This window comes from Sprattus sprattus (assembly GCF_963457725.1).
Source record: "Sprattus sprattus genome assembly, chromosome: 18".
Lineage (NCBI taxonomy): Eukaryota > Metazoa > Chordata > Actinopteri > Clupeiformes > Clupeidae > Sprattus > Sprattus sprattus.
In genome coordinates, this window is record NC_137916.1 from 17,277,683 (window position 1) to 17,294,101 (window position 16,419).

At 42.1% G+C, this 16,419-nt stretch overlaps 1 protein-coding gene across 1 annotated transcript in view; it reads left to right on the forward strand.

The window, feature by feature from the left end:
• Positions 1–6,984: 6,984 nt before the first annotated feature.
• The window catches only part of hdac5 (histone deacetylase 5), a 79,393-nt gene continuing 69,958 nt past the window's right edge, over positions 6,985–16,419 (forward strand). Inside the window, exon 1 of the mRNA XM_080856639.1 lies at positions 6,985–7,126. The gene's annotated coding sequence lies outside the window, so the exon portion shown is untranslated. The remainder of the gene's footprint in view (positions 7,127–16,419) is intronic.

Below are 16,419 nucleotides of genomic sequence, written 5' to 3' on the forward strand. Positions count from 1 at the left end.
GTTCATATTTTTAGGTTCTAGTAAGTGAGGCGATCTTTTCTGCATCTTAAGGCTTAAGGGGATAGGGCTTTTCTGATTTTGCCAATATTGCATAGATGGAAAAATTATGTCGCTAAGATCTATTTTATGAGTGAGTCAAGTACACAGAGATTTTTGATGCAAGTGTTAATGAGATTCCATCGAGTGTGTGTAGATGGCTTGATAATGTCTAATAATGATAATTGTTGAGGGCCTGCAAGCATAACATCAGTTTTATCTGCAAGCTCCTATCTAAGGTAGTTGTACAATTTTGTCAGGTTTGATGGATAGGTAAAGATGGGTGTCTTCAGCAAGTGAATGCCATGCTTCCTAACAGCACCTAAGGGTCGCATGTACAAGGAGAAGAGCAGGAGTCCAAGCACAGAGCCCATGACTTGCTTTGGTGTGATTGGGTGGCTCATTGTGGACATGAACAAACTGAAGATGCTCAGAAAGGTAAGACCTAAACAAGAATAGGTACCAGCCTTTGATACTAAGATGATGTTCGATTCTGTAGCAAAATATGATGATCTATATCAAAAGCAGCACTAAGGTCTATAAAACAGTATTTAAATAGGTTAGGGTAAGGGTTAGAGTAGACTAAGGCCGTTTCAGAGCTGTGATGGGCTCTGAGGCCAGATTGGAGGTCTTCTTGGATATTGTTTTAATGTAGAAAGAAGGTGAGTTGCTTTGCTATTACCTTTTTAGAGTATTTTTGATAAGAAAGGAAGGTCGGGTATAGGCCTACATTTAGACAGGTTATCAGGATCAAGGTTTTTTTTTTAAGAGATGGTTTGATCACTGCTAATTTTAATGATTGTGGAACGTCTCCTGAAATTGGTGAATTGTTTATTAATTTAAGTATTGTCTCATTTAACAAGGGCAGTGCATGTTTAAGCAGTTTTGTAGGGCACGTTGATAATTTAGATGAGGAGATCAGGGAATTGAGATTTAGGAGGTCAATAGGTGAGAAGGATTCTAGGTTTACAGTTATATTTTGGTAATTATAGGGCATTCTCTAACCCCAGGAAAAGTAATTTTAGCTGGTGTGCTGTTCTGAAAATTGCCTGGTTTCTAACACACATGCTGTTTCACAGTTTATGTTCACTAAATGCTTCATTTTGAGGAAGATTACTTTTTGTCCTGATGAATACCATCAGAGTTTATAACACAATATGATGTCCCAGGCTGAAACCCATGGGTGACTTGAAGTAAGAGTGAATTAATACATATGATGTGCTGGTGTTAAAGGCACCCAGTGCAACTTTATATAAACATTCAATGAAAAATAAACATTCAATTTCTAGTCTTTTTTACACATAGTAAGTTTCAATAACTCCATACCATTACATATCGACATTCAAGCAGCAAAGATGAGACGTCGTTGTGTGGTGAGAACTGATAGAAAATAACAACAATCGCCGGTGGGGAGAGGCCATTTTACCATTGACTGGAATCCTGCTTTATTTATTGTAGGTCACAAAAAATAAAGAAAATGGCGGCGATTGTTGTTGTTATCGATTTTCTATAAGTTCTCACCATACAACGACGTCTCATCTTTGCTCCTTGAATGTCGATATGTAATGGTAATGGAGTTATGGAAACTTACTACATGTAAAAAAGACTAGAAATTGAATGTTTATTTTTAAGCCTCGAAAGGTGCACTGGGTGCCTTTAAAATGTACCATGCTAAAGGAGATATGAAAGGAATTACTAAGACACCTTTCCTATGCATTTAGAGAATTCAACCAGCTCATATCATGGCTGCCACTTAGTTACTTCCGGTTCACTTTACTAGGAACCTTCCTAAGCGAAAAGACTATCTGAACGGGGAATAACCTTTGTGAGCAAGAGCAGAGCACATAAAGCATGCAAGCAAGGGCTATTTGAGAGAGAGGGAGGGTTTTGGGGAAAACATTTCAAAATCTGAACATGAAATCAATACATAATGCTATCAAATTCAAAGACCATGATCTCAATTAAAGATAGGAAAAAAAATCTGCAGCCTGCATGGGAGCGACGGCATAACTACTATCTCCCCACTGTGCTGCGGTTGCTGGAGACCAAGCCATTCAGCCAATCACATTTCTTATATTTACCCCTACCACTTGTTTTTGAGTGCGTAGTTTTTTAAATATCCCCTATGAATTAGGACAGGCCAGTGTACTGTAGTCCAGACCTACAAACAACTATGCACATACACATACATACACATACACACTCTTTCACCCAGGGGTTACTGGAGATCTCTGGATGTAACATTACCATCTAGGACAGGGAGGGGAACGACCGCACCATGAACACCTTAAATGTATCTGAACTTGACCTTTTATAATTGCTATAATTGTTATTTCAGTAGTCAACATTAACATAGACTACAGGCTACATAAACTCTTAGCATGTCAGTGGGTCGCCTTCCCTCGCTAACTCCTTATAATGCAGTGTGAAAATATAACACACACACACACACACACAATTGGCCGCCTAATGCCAAAGTGACCAGGGAGAAAGTTATTAATGTCCACAAAACTCCCACCCAACATTTGTGTGAGCGATAGCAGTGCGCTGGTCACACATGCAGGGGACAGTGGTCTGTGAGAAGCACAATGTCCTTTCAGCAGTCTTACTCATGTATGCGGTGTCAATGATGATTCACCAAGGCTGTCTTTTACATTTAACCCAACGCAGAGGACTGTGGTCACTTGTCTGCATGAACATCACAGAGAGGAAGAGAGAAAATAAATGGGAATTTAGGTTTCTGTGTGTACCTACCTATCTATCTATCTATCTATCTGTGTGTCTATCTATCTATCTACCTATCAACCTTCCTATCTATCTATCTATCTACCTATCTATCTATCTGTGTGTCTATCTATCTATCTACCTAACAACCTTCCTATCTATCTATTTATATATATATCTATCTATCTATCTCTTCATGCCTATGTGGCACATAAGGCTGACACCAGGGTTTTCCATTTTTCTCTGTCTGTGGCAATTTTCTCCAGCTCTCCCCAGGTCTTACCAATCTATCTATCTATCCAGCTATCTATCTATCTGTCTGTCTGTCTGTGTGTATGTATATCTATCTATCTATCTACCTATATATCTATCTATCTATATATATATCTCTCTCAGGGTTTCCATTTTTCTCCATCTCTATCTCTCCCCAGGTCTTACCAATCTCTTCTGCCTCGCTTCTTTCATGACGACGTGCCCCATCTATCGTCACCTTATTTGGATCGTTTGACATTCCAGCTGGCCTGAATATCTTGCATATATAGTAGTTGGTGACTGTCTCTCCTTGTCATTCTCCATCATTCTGTTCCGTATAGTGACACAGACATGACATTCTCTTGAAGTTGTTCAGTTTTGTCTTTTCTTTGATGTTCTTTTCTTTGATCTCCATACTTTTTGGAGTTTGGTGAATGTGGCTTCTGCTTTTTGTAACAACCCCCCCCCCCCCCCCCCCCCCCCCCCCCCCACGAGCTTAGGACGTTTCCGATTGATTCTGCCCGCCTCATAGAAATAGAACATTTTGATTGGTAGATGTGTCTGACTCTCCCAAAACTTGAATGGATAAAATCCGCTTACTCTGTGTTCCCACACGTTGACAAAAGAAAGCAGTGAATAACACATGTAGCTACTGATGGACCAATTTTGTGTGTGTTTTTGATGCTCAAAAGCAGGTAGGGCAGAGCCTGGTCCACGCATTTGCTGATCTATTATTTGCATGGTTTTGGTCCTCTTTCTGCAGATGTTCAGGCCTAACTGTCAGGCCCACGTTGATCTTTGGATTTTATTTGCAGTTGTTCTTTTGTGCTGAACAGAAGTACTATGTCATCTGTAAAGACTGGTTCTTCTAACATCAATGTTAGTGTTCACCTTATTCCTCTCCTTGTGACCAACAGTCTTGTGCATAGCCAAGTCTTTTGCCACCAAAAAGAGCATCAGCAAAATGATGCAGGCTTGTCAAACCGAACTTGTGATGGTAAACCAGTCTGTCTGCTTGTTATTGGGATATATTGCACATGAGAAATTGTTGTAGAATGAGGTTTATATATTTTCTTGGGTATCCATAACTTTAAAGTATTTTCTAGTGGCTTTCTCTGTGGATGCTCTCAAAATCTATGAAATTCATGTGCACCTTGCTGTTCCACTCAATGTTCAATGATGTAGGCTACCTTAATGTGAAGATGTGATTGATGTAGCCCATTCCTGGTCTAAAGCCAGTCTGCTTTTTTGGAATGTAAGGCTCGCTTTGCTCAATGTGTATAATTTTTCTGAAGATCTTGCTTGGTATCTATATTGCTAGGTCATGCCTTTCCAGTTGGACCAGTTTTGTCTCCCTTTTTTTTGGCAGTCTGCGTGCTGTTTTTTGAACAGTGTATGGAGCCAGTCTGTTGCAAACTTAGTGTCCACCTTGATACTTCACTGGTGATGTTTTCCTGCCCTAATTCTTGTTGCACTTCAGATTCTGTAGTGTTTTTCTGATCTCTTCTTTTGTTGGGGGAGACGATCTCTAGGTCGCTGGTCTGTTAGTGCCAGCTCTGCAGACTCCGGTCTGTTCAAGACCTTCTTGAAGTGTTCTGCCCATCATTGGAGTTCATTTGTCTTCTATGGTGTTTTTCTCTTCTTTCTTGTCCTTCACCACCCTGCTTCCTGGGTTAAAGTTTGTAGCAAGTTGTCCGGTGATTCGGTAATCATCTTTCTGCAGCTCGTTCTTCTTCGATAGCTAGGTTTTCATATATTTTTGTCTTCTTCGCCTGTTTGTTGACCTCAGAGTATTCCAGTGAATATTTTCCTTTTAGTGTTTCAGAACTTGCATTCATCTTCACTTCCTTCAGCGTCTTTCTTCTTTCTACCTGTGTCCATGATTGTCCAGAGATCAAGATCTTGTCTTTTGTTTTCTTTGTGCCTAGTTTGTTTTGTTTGTATTGTTATGTCCGACATTGATTGGTGAAAACATCATTCTGTTCCACAATATTTTGATTAAGGTGCTACTAACTATGCTGTAAATTAACTAGCACTGGTGCAAATGAAAAAGAGAGCCCACGGTTACAGGAAGTGTGGAAATTGTATTAACAGCGTTATGCAGTTACCAAATGCCTGTTACCTTCTGCACGCCCAAACACTATTTGAGGAAATACTGTAGACAAATCTCAACATCTCCATTCATATAGGAGGACACACCCTCTACTGCAGGTGCCCAGGCTGCTGGTCTTATCTCTCAGTGTGAGTCCATTGATCGCTTCATGCCGTGTTCACTTAAATGGGACAGAAGACAAGAGCAGTCAGCCACGCTTAGCAATTGCTGATGTGACGTCTTACAGGAAGCTACATGAACATAGATGCACAAACACACACAAAGACACTCCTATACATACTGATGAATGTGCACACAGAGATACACACAAACATTTATTGTGAAAACAACCATACTCATGAATACACACACTTATATCAACACCAGTGTAGACAAACAGCTCACACACACATAAACAAACATAGAGGCAAGCACTAAAAAAGCCAGGTGCGGCCATAGGCATAAACTCAGGCACTTCCCAGGTGGCGTAAACATTTACAGGAAGGGCCACCTAATCGGCCCTTTCAGCCTTTCTTTTTTGATTGTGATATAGGAACTACTGGTCTAATTGACTCGTTCACGACCGCAGTTTTTAGCACAACTCATGTTTTTTTCTATTGGCAGCACCAACATTAGACCACTGAACCAGACATTTTCTAGACGTTAGAATTACCCCAAGGTTGAGTAGACAACTTAATTTTGCCATGAAGTTGCTAATACTCAATCAAATGGCTTCATGGCAGCTGTATTGATTTAATAAACAAATATGCCAGGACCACTATGATTAATTAAAGTGTTCATGTGACGGTTACCTCAACAGGGTAACTTTAAACTAAAGGATGAAAGTTCCTGTAAAGGTTCTTGCCACCTGCAAGTGCCCCAAGTTCCTACAGTGGTAAAGCAGCTTATTTCTCCTCCGAAAACAGCCCTGAAACGGTATGTTTGCATGTGTACTATGAGTATTAGACTGTGACTGCAACATACACAGCCCACCCGGCAGCTCAAGTTCAGTGAAAGTGCATAGACTATTCATCTGGCTAGGTCACTAAAGCAGCTAAATTCAGCTCATAATTGAACAGCAGAGGAGCCTGTAACAGTTTAAAGGTTGTACACTACACAGTGACTGGAATTCCCTCCTGAATAGGAAATGGGCTCTAGCCTCTCGAAAAGAGTAGGCTACAAAAGAAATATATTGTAACGTGCAGTGTTTCGAAAGACGATTCTAAAAGTTGTCAAGAATGTTTTTTCTGTTTACAGATGATTTTTGTTTTATGTTACTATGCAGGGAAAAGTGTGTGAGAGCGGATGTGCGCGTGTGTGTAGGCCATGGTAACAGAACATCAACCAACTCCCACAAAACTCATTGACGTCATACCTTCCTTTTGCCCAGCTAACTGATTGATAGGCTATATGTCCATTCAGATGGTAGCAAGAATAAAACGTCTTTTTCAAAATCCAAACAATTCAATGTTTGAGACGGAGCATAGCTCAAGGAGCAGTGGGCTGCACATCTTCCGATCCTCTCAAACGCAGCCAGCTGAAGATTCCTTTCCGTGCGCATTGCCGGCAGCCCATAAGCTATATCAAACGGTCGGGGGCGCTCCAACCTTTGGGCTGGCACTTATCCGTCATGAAGTGTCAAGTGAGCAATTTGGGGATCTGACAATGTCGAATCGATTACCGTAGAATAACAAGAACAAGAATAGTATAATTCGTGCCTACGCCAGCTGTGCCATTTGCGCTGTGGAGGACATGTAGGCCTATGTCTTATTGGGCTTTGGAGTTACTCATTGGTTGTAGGTTCTATTTTTAGATACACAGACAAGGTCACGTGACGGGGGGAGACGTCATTAATGTTGTTGTTGGTAGAGGAGCTGCAAATATGGAGGAAAGAGAGTTGTGACAGGAAAAATTATACATTTCATTAGGAAACTGAAACGGTTGAACCTTTCGAGTCAAAGAACGGCGTTTAAACGCGTAGACGGCGGAGGATCCTGCGGCAAGAAGAACAGTGATTATCAGGTAATCTTAACTGAATATCTATAAATCGTGAGATAGCCTACGCTACTATAGTTTTTTTTCTAACCATCTTTTCACTTGGTGGTCGCTGTCAGGCAGCAGTACACTACATTTTCGGGAAAAGCTGCAGTGGTTTGCCCGAGAACTACCGAAATCATTTGCATCCGCTGTTTCCCATTTTCTGTCGGCTATGTCCGCCCTTTTGCAATCACAACTGATTTTTTTCAGCATTATAAGTTTTCGAAGTCTTTGCTGCTTTCCAAGTACGAGGAACGTTAAATTGTCTGCCGTTGCAGTAGTTTTAAGGGGAGGAAGGCCTGTGCTATTATGCTCATTGAATGTATTTCAGATCTGGGTGTTCTCAAGAATTATGTCCTTTCTGTCGTTTTTTTCCTATTACTGTAGCCTACTCTCTAGCTTAGCCTACCTGGTGAAGCTCTGTTGCGAGACTGCAGTGACATTTTGGATGAGTCGTTCGCACCTCAGTCATGTAACATTAGGCTACCTTACCATTGCTAATGTAAAGGCGTTTGAAGATGAATGTACACTTTCACATTTTCAATTGGTGCAACTTTTAAGCTACTTTGTAACGCTCTGCCAAATGGACCGCGGCTCTGTCGAAATTTCACCTCAAGGTTAAAGTTTTGCAATCGGGTTGTTGAAATATTTGTGTTGATCAAAATGTTTCGCTAAAAACGCAACCTTTATCGGGTAGTAGTTTGTTCAATGTGTGCTATTTTAATGCAGAACTGCAGGCTCGCAATCTTGGGAAAAGGCGTTGCATTTCCTTGTGGGCTTTACGATGTCTTGAATGTGAGTCTTTGCAGACCCTTGTAAAAGTTTTAATTTTAAAAGGACAGCGAAAGACCTGCCCGATGTATGCCTTGGGTCGACATTTTGTCTCACTAACCTAATACTACTATTACTACTACTTATAAGAAAAGAACAAGAATACTACACATACATACACACAAACGTACATATGTAGGCTACATATCCCAGGCTTATATTAATATTACTACTAGGCTTCTCATAATAACTATAGTAATACATACATACTAATACATATTATCAGTGCATGTGCTCCCTGGGAAACAAACCCATAAGCCGTGAGCTGGGTGTTGGTCGCATTTTGCTCAACCAGTCGAACGACAGCAACACCCATTTCAGGAGTCAGCAATAGAAGCAACAATCATTTTAGTAGTCGTTAATAGTTTCAGAGTTGTTCTCAAGATATAGAAGTAATCAAGCTGAATATCAGTGTAGCTCTCTGGAAACCTCAGCCTCCTACTTGTCATAACCAGTGGGACAGAAGGTGGCCTGATACTCATAGTCGATAGTCATTGTTGCTTCATCATCAATGCTATGTGCAACTAATGTGTAATAATAATTATACACAATCATGTGAAAAGTGTTATATATATTTGTTTAAACTTTAAAAAAATGTAAAGCAGCAGTAATGAGTTTTGTTAAAACTTGCAAGCTAACCACCTTAAAGGCATGCAATAACCTTGCAAAACATATAAACGGCAAAGTTGGCACTGATAAAACCGATCTAGCTTGCTAGAATACTGTGTTTTGGAGATGTTAGCAGTGCTGTGAAAGCTTTTCTCATTTGTGTGGGGTGGTCAGTCCTAGACCAAGGAGCTAGCAGCGTAGATCGGTCCTTGGAAATGACAGGTGTGTTTTTCTATCCTTCAGATGATCACAGCAACAACATTAATTGTGAAAATGATATAAAGGCCTATGAAAAGGCTTATGAAAATATACTTTTAAAAAGTGGTAGATTGCTGTATACTGTTGCCTTTAAGTAATACAGTCTAAAAGCAGGCCAAATGGCAACTTCAATATCAGCTGTGCAAACAGTTTCAATAAAAGCAGTTGACATAATTATACAATTTTGTGTGAAAATGACATTTTATCAGAGAATATAGTGAAATCCATGGTTAAATCTAATGTGATGAAATGAAAACTGGAATTGCACGTTGGATGATGCGTTTCTAGGCTGGATGCTACATAATCTTAGAGTTTTGGACAGATTGCTTTTGTTGTATGTATGTGCTTTCTTTCACTTATGTCATACAAGGGTTTGCAGCCCTCAATCAGAAGGCCACAGGAACCTTACTGGGCTGAAGGATAGGGTTAGGGTGAGGATACATTGTAGAGTGAGGAAGATAGTGAATGAATGGGAGAGGGGAGAGAGGTCATGCATGCAGAGAATTTTGATGGCATGCTGTTCATGACATCAGTAAGGAAAGACTGGGACTAGATTATGTGGATGTGTCTGTCAAAGCGTGCAGCAGTCAGATTATCTGGATGTGTGTGTCATGATGCCCATCAATCAGCCTGGCCTCGTCAAATCAACCCACACACACATATGCACACACACACACACACACACACACACTGTACATATATATATATACACACAATCACCTCTCTCAGTAAACAGCACTCTGAGTACCAACCAGGATCTTGTCTTTGTTGAAAGTTTGCTCATTCATGCGGTTACCATGGATGCACTTGGCTTCTTTAGCGGTTGCCTCTAGGCCTATCTCTTTCTCACTAAACATATACGTTTTATCTCTCTTTCTCTTTTTCTTTATCTCTCGCTCTGTATCTCGGTGTCTCTCTCTCTATCTCTCACACATACACAAGAAACTGCATCAATTCTAAATACTTGGCAAAGCCACATATTTTATAAATAATAATACGTAGCACAATTGTATCAATACGCTTATATGTGTGTCTGTATGTGTTTCTGTGTACGTATGTATGTATATATGTGTGAGTGTGTGTCTGCACTAGTGTTCAGGTAGGTGTGTTTATTCATGAGCCTGTATTTTTCAGAAGTGTTTGACCATTTACACATTTCATGTGTATTACATGTGTATTTGTGAGAGCATTTATGAGTCTGTGTAGGAGTGCTATTTGTATGTGTTGCATATGCATGCAGATGTGGGTGTCTGTTAAGTCTGTCTGTTAAGGCAGTTAGTACAAACATACGTGCAGAGAGAGGCGTCACGTTAACCCTCAATATGCGCCACTGATTGCTCTGGTTTTAGAGGTCAAAGATCCGCACGCTCACACACTCACTCACAATCCTCCACACACTCTCAGACATACTGATGCACGTGTACACACCCCAGCAGATGACGCACACATCTAAACACCTACTTTGCATCCACACAACGTCCTACACACAGACACACACATACACATACCCTGGTCTTACTCTTTGTTAGGTTTTGGTCTGCCACCTCATTTTGCCATAAACTGGCTGCCGCTATTGCTGTTTTATCCTGGTCACCCATGACACCCCCTCTAGCTGGCCAAACCTCTGCAAATCTGCTGCCAGATGCCTCAACATCTGTGGCTCGTGGGGCCCTGACAATGCTTGGCCCCTTCCACAGTTGCCCTAGTGACAGATGTGGAGGCACTTAAGATCCTCAGAGCTGTAATCTTTGTCTAACAGAAGTGCAAGAGACCATCAGTGCCACAGACCAGTGTCAGTGCCACATTGCCTTTTCTTCTTCTTCTTCTTCTTTCTCTTCTACTTCATCATCCTCTTTCTTCTTCTTCTTCTTCTTCTTCTTCTTCTTCTTCTTCTTCATCATCCTCAGGCACAGACCACATACAGAATGGCTAGCATCAGAGTGCTTGGAAAACACACTTCTTTATCATGTTCTTCTTCTTGTCCTGCTCCTCCTGATGTGTTCCTGTTAAGGGGTGTCATATGGTCTATGGGCCATGACTAGTTTATTTTAGAATCCTTAATCACCACGATTGATCTGCATAGTGTTGTCTTACCATGTGGTTGTACTTTGAACACTTTCTAGGAAGTAAAACAGCCTGTAGTAAAAGTTTTTTATAGATAGCGCAGTGTAATGGATCTTTATCAGTATGTTGGAGGTGACTGACTCTTTCGCAAACAGAGTTGTCTTTCTCTTAACATGATCTTCCAGAAAAACAATGCTGATTTGGAAGAAAGATGCCTTGGTGAAGAAAACATGCTGTTACACATTTAGCAACCATTTCCTAGCCTTTGCCTCTCTTTTCCTTCCTGCGTAACTAGCAGAAAAAGTCAGAAATGGCTGAAAAATGTTATGGACTGAAGTTGAAGAGAGTGAAATTAAAAGTAATGGCCAGTTCCTGAATGGATTAGCCAGTAGCAGTGAAAGAAAAGTATTAGTTTACAGTCAGATTTCCCATTGGCTGATGCATTGAGTTACATTACCAATGTGAATTAAATATCAACAAAATATAAATGTCAGATTTATCTGACTGAGCCGTAAACAATCCCAGCCAACCAACATGGTGCTTCATTAGTACAGAAGGGAGGTGTGTAATTTGGTTAGCTGTTGCGAAACCAAAACGAACTACTACTATGGTAATAAACCATACAATAATCCTAAAGAAAAGATTATGGCAATCAGTTTCTTTTGGTTTCCATCTTGGTGTTGTTACCTCAATTCATTGCATAACACTAGCAAATTGTTATCCTTACCATTAAGCAATATGAAGTGTGACAGTGTGCAGAAAATCACAGAAACAAAGTGTACATTTCACAGGGATATAGGGCAACACTGTTTGTTTATCATGCCCTCAGAGTGATATTATCATCAAGTTCAGAAGCATTTTCATTTCTTCACAACAAAAACTACTTACTGCAACTTTAAGGAATTCAATTTGAAGTGTTATAGCTCTGTGGTGTTCCGTTGTGTGGTCTCTTCCATCGTCATGGAGATACCCCCCTCCCCTCCCCCCATAGCTGAAGACAGAAGGAATGCGAAAGAGTGGAAAAAGTGAGGAGTCTTGAGAGCGTTAGAAAACAGATGTTTGGCTAGCTTAACATCTGGCATGGCAAACTTACAACCTCTCACACATACCACCCTAATCCCGATCCCCCAAGAGGTCCACTAATGGCCATTTACAGCCATACACAGTAGCAACATAGACACATCCTGTGGCGAAGCTCTTCACATGATATCAGAATCAACAGAGATCTTCCAGCATCTGATACAGTTCCAGCATGCTTATACACTGGCATTTCATAGGCAGTTTTGTATGGAAGATAATAAGCAGCCTCAATTTAGTTGGTGGAAAAAAGTAAAAGGTGAGACAGGAAAATGTGTTACATTCCCCCTACTTCTTAGGTTTCTGTGCTTGACACATACCTAGAGTGTTAATTATCAAGGGCAGAAGATGTGTGAGTGTGTGTGAACGTGTTTGTGTGAGAGTGTGAGTATGTGTTGGCGGATGTTGTGACGTGTTAAACAGTGCTCAGAAATGCATTGATTTCAGCGTCCAAATACTGTGTGTGTGTGTGTGTGCATGCTGGTGGCTCGGGTTCCAGGAAGAACGGTAGGATGAGACGGTTGTTGACCCCTGTAATGATGTTGTGCCGAACATTCCACATGCCAAACGGGTGCAGCATCTGCTGAACATACCAAACGGCAATCTAGGAAAGGAGGACCTGCAAGAGGACAAGAAGAGAGACAGGCAGGCATACAGACAGACAGGTAGATGGAATAGACAGGCACAGAGCAAGACAAGCAGACTGGGAAACATTAAAAGGATAATCAGACAGACAGAAAATATAGGCACATAGACAGGCAGGCAGACACAGAAGCCTACACATCTTTGTCCTGTTCTTTCCAAACCTGGCGGCTGTTGCGTAACCACTGTGTGCAGGTGAATGTGGATGATGTATCTTCCCTGCAAAAGGACAGTCAAACCCAAAGTCTTTAGATCAACCAATGAGGCTCCTTGTCTCTTACAAAACAGGACAAAGAGGGACATGAGAGACACAGCCGTCACTTTGCTGGCACGGGTCGTGACAGACACTTTTTCTTGTCATTGTTCTCCTCTTCCTCTCCTTCCTCTTCCTCCCCCCCCCCTCTTTTTGGAGGGTGCAGGGCGTTCTCTCTCTCTCTTTTCCCTGTCCCATTACCCCTACTGCAGTGTGCAGAGGGCCCCCCTCATCCCCTCCCCACCCACAGTGGCTGTGACTTTGTAGAAGTGAAGAAGTCAGGCTTGGATTGCTGCCAGGCCTGCCTCTGGTTGCAACCTCCCTGGGTGAAATGACCAAGCTCTTTACCTCAAAAACGTCTGTGTGGGTGATGGGGGGGGGGGGGGGGGGGGGATGGGGTTGTCTTCTCATCCACCCACCACAGGGGGACATTCTCATCAATGCACTACAGGGGGATATGTACTCATACACCCACTATAGCAGCACCATCTACAAGGGGATATCTTCTCTTTCAACCCTGATGGGAATATAGCTTGCCATTCTTTTCAAAACCATGCAACCTGGGGAGGTATGTGGAAGGAACTTAATTGGATTTGCTATGCATGGCTGTTATATGTGGGTTTCCTAAGTGACAGGAATGGTCGTATGAAAGTGATGAGTCATCTTTCAGGACCCACGGGCTCAGAGAGTGGTAGCTTGTCTGTGGCAGTGCAATTCTTCATCGTTAAATAAGATTCTGTGACCTCATCCATGCAGTTCCCTCCCTCTGATTTCATAAGCGTTCTTTTTCTAGGGGGAATACAGGAGGCTTTATAAACTATATCTGACTGTGGGAGTATGGACTAAGAGAGAGGGATAGTTAGAGAGAGAGAGAGAGAGGGAAAGGGCTTACACAACAAAATGAGATACCCTAGTTGACAGTCTCCGCGACGCCTGGGGAAATGACGCAAAGGTGACGGGATGGCCATGTCTCCGTGGTGTCTCCAGGGCGACGCTTCCTGCATTACCTAGCAGCGCAGCATCACCCCTTTCTCTCCAGAGGACACTAGAACAGATGGGTGGCCGGTTGCCACATTGCAGCGCTCACTCTACACCCCCCTACCACCAACCTCTGTCATCGCCTGAATTGCTCCCTTGACATGGCGCTGTCACAACAGCATCACAAAGAGAAGGGGGATAAAATAAGGCAATCAGGAAGTGTGAGTTGCTATTTGAATCAAGCTGCGTGCACATCATCATGTCAATTCACCCACAGCACTGGGCCAGCAAGTGGAGTTGCTTTTACTACTTTTTAAGTACTTGGCTCCACACACACACACACACACACACACACACATCCCATTAGTCTTATATGACACACTTTCCAAGGGATGGACAGTGTCCAGCGATTCTTCAGTCTGTCTCCATAACCCGTAAAGTTTCTAGTAGGAACCTTCTTTCTTTCTTTTTATGAGCATCTCCACAAATGGATTTTCGAACCCTGAAGAATGTATTCACACCTTCAGCTGTGTAACCAACCATTGGGTTTATTCTATAGGCAAACCTTTGCCCCTAAGAGTGTAGCACGAGGAGTCAACAAGCTGAGAGGATGCAGGGGTTGGTCCGTTCCCGGGTCCGCTTGAGAAGTGCCTACGTAAAAACAGAGGCAACAGGAGTAAAATGTAGATGCTGGGGAACAGACTTGATCCAGTTTTGGCACAGATATGGCACTGATCTGGCACTGATCTGGGTAAGATCTGTTTTAGTGCTGCTGTTTGGCCTGGAGGACTTGCAAAGACACGGTTGTTGTCGTGAGGCAGAAATGAGGAGCCTCTAATGGAGTAAACTGGTTAGCGATTCTTTGTCCCTGCCTGTGTATGTATGTGTCTGTTTGTGTGTGGGCACAATTCCTACTATTTGCTAAATGAAAATAAACAGTGCTTGCTGTCTTTGCCCTCAGGGTTGTGTGAATGACGCAACTCTCATCTGCAGAAAAGAAATTAGCCTTAAAAAAATATGATAATGTGATTATCCAACGCTGGAAACAGGCAATATAGCCTGTAACTGTGAGAGTATTATTATTATAATATTATAGTATTATTATTTTGGGGTGTGTTGTGTGGGTGCATGTGAGAGAGAGAGAAAGGTGTGTGTGTGTGTGTGTGTGTGTGTGTGTGTGTGTGTGTGTGAGGCCATACAGATCTATTAATCAGTGTGTACAGATCCCAGTAGACGAGCAACATGGGCCAATAATCCTCTTGTAGCCCACAGAGCAAAAGAGAGCTTGAACAGGCAATGGAGGAAAGCTCTTGACTAAAGATACATTAATATTTGATAGGCAATGGTGACAAAAAGCTGATTTGGTCAATTCATTAGCACCGTACCTGTAGCAGTTGGACTGCTCAGCTTATGGCCTAGTAGCGCTGTTTTCTAAGTTGATGTTTGTTACTTTGTCTCATAGCAACAAGCCACTTATGGAGGAACTACTTTTTTTAGTGTTGAGACCATCGATGTGAAAACAAGTGGAGAAACAGGATTATTTTAGATCAGTGTATTTTGTATTTTTTTAGAAACTAGAAAAACTGCTCCAGGCTCATGCCAATGGAACAAGAATTACACGTACCTACCTCTCTTTCTTTCTGCTTTCTTTTGTTTCTTTCTCTCAATCTGATTCGTTCTCTTCCTCTCTCTGTCCCTCTCCTTTCTCACCCTTTGTCTCTTTCCCTCCCTCATCTCTCACTCTGTCCTTTTCTTCCTTTCTTTCTTTTTTTCTTTTTTTCTTTCTCACTCATTCATATTTTTGTCAACCTCAGCAGTCGTCTATTAAAGCCTTACAGCAGTGCAGGCCGAAGAATAATGAGCTTTTTAGACCCTGGCTTTCCAGGAATGTCAGCTGCAGGAGTGTGTGTGTGTGTGTGTATTCATGTAAGTGTGTGTATGTGATAGTCACTTGGGCATGGTGCTGAAGCCTTCAGTGGTGTCCTTTGTCCTGTGTTTGCAACACACACACATACACACACACACACACACACATACACACACACACACACACACACAGTACACACACCATCACGCACACAAACACACAAACAGAAACCCTCTCAAACACACTCAACCACCATGCGGGGTGACGCATTATATTATGGGTCAGTGCTCTCTGTTTAGAAAGCGTGAGACGTATCGGGTGGTATCTGATCACTCATCTGCTGATGTTAAGCTGTTCTAATGCACACAGATCTAAGATTGAGAGTCAGGATAAAAACATGGAGATGAGTTATATAATGCCTTCCAGTAACTGCAGTTCCATCATTTCACCAGTAGGTGAGGCCAGAAGACCCTCACCAGAACACAGCTGCCTCCCTTACATTTCTCTCCCGCTCTCTCCCTCTCTCTCTCTCGCTCTCTCTCTCTCTCTCTCTCTCTCTCACTCTCTCACTCTCTCACTCACACACACACCCCCACACCCCCACACACTCACACAACTTTTCCTCCTGGTGGTCTAGAAGTGAGGGTGATGGAGCTGTGATGGAGTGTTGGAGAAGTCTCCTGGGTAGTAGGGTGGGGT